The following is a 1,126-nucleotide window of genomic DNA, read 5'->3' on the forward strand; positions in this document are numbered from 1 at the left end:
ACAAATACCAGAAGATTTAAAGCACGAGACAAATATAGAAACATTTTATAAAGGGTTGGGCAATTTAAAAGAAGAGGGTAATCTAATATTATCAGCATTGTCAAATTTGGCTCTACATATTTTATCTTTACCAACATCAAATGCTGATGCAGAGAGAGTGTTCAGTAAAGTCAATCTCATAAAGACAAAGATTAGGAATTCTTTACAATTACCATCAATAATTGCTCTTATAGCTGTGTCAGAAGAAGTCAAGAGATATGAGGCTGTGCCCGGTTCAAAGTTAATGATGAAATGTTTAACGCAGTCAGAAATATGTATAAAGAAAAATAATGTAGGGGGGAATGGTCAGATGAAATTCCTCTTGTAAGATTTTTAAAATTTATATTTTTGTGTATAGACCTTTATACATTACCAATACTCTAGAAAAACTATTCTCATGCTTATATTGGTTAAGCTATATTTCTTATAAAGATAAACCGACTTTGTACGTATTCACCAATTCAAACTAAATTACATCATAAACCTGTGGGCAAATACTAATATATATATAAGGGAAATATCTATCATTTATCAACTTATTGTTACTAGACCTTCATACTAAATTATATTTTTTAATACTTATGTTATCCTTACTGCGCATTTACATTTGTTATTATGTTTATTCTTCGGCATAATCTTTATATATTTTATTTATTTCAATTTTCCTTATCAAATAGACTACTGTTGTTTATACGTTTTTTCCTTATACCTTTTCTCTAAAGTCAACTCAAGTATTAAGACAATATTAATCGAAATATACCAGACAATTTGAAATAATGACAAAATTTAATCCTTTGTTCATGGCAGAATTTTCTTACACATTCGTACAGGGAATATATATATATATATATATATATATATATATATATATATATATATATATATATATGTATATATATATATATATATATATATATATATATATATATATATATATATATATATACTGTATATATATATATATATATATATATATATATATATATATACAGTATATATATATATATATATATATATATATATATATATATATATATATATATATATATATATATATATGCAACGTTAATATGGACCTGAATATAAT

At 23.3% G+C, this 1,126-nt stretch overlaps 1 pseudogene; it reads left to right on the plus strand.

Moving 5' to 3' along the window:
- Positions 1-367, plus strand: part of LOC137658018 (E3 SUMO-protein ligase KIAA1586-like) — a 1,916-nt pseudogene extending 1,549 nt beyond the window's left edge.
- The last annotated feature ends 759 nt before the right edge of the window (positions 368-1,126 follow it).

Source organism: Palaemon carinicauda, chromosome 18, assembly GCF_036898095.1.
Source record: "Palaemon carinicauda isolate YSFRI2023 chromosome 18, ASM3689809v2, whole genome shotgun sequence".
Lineage (NCBI taxonomy): Eukaryota > Metazoa > Arthropoda > Malacostraca > Decapoda > Palaemonidae > Palaemon > Palaemon carinicauda.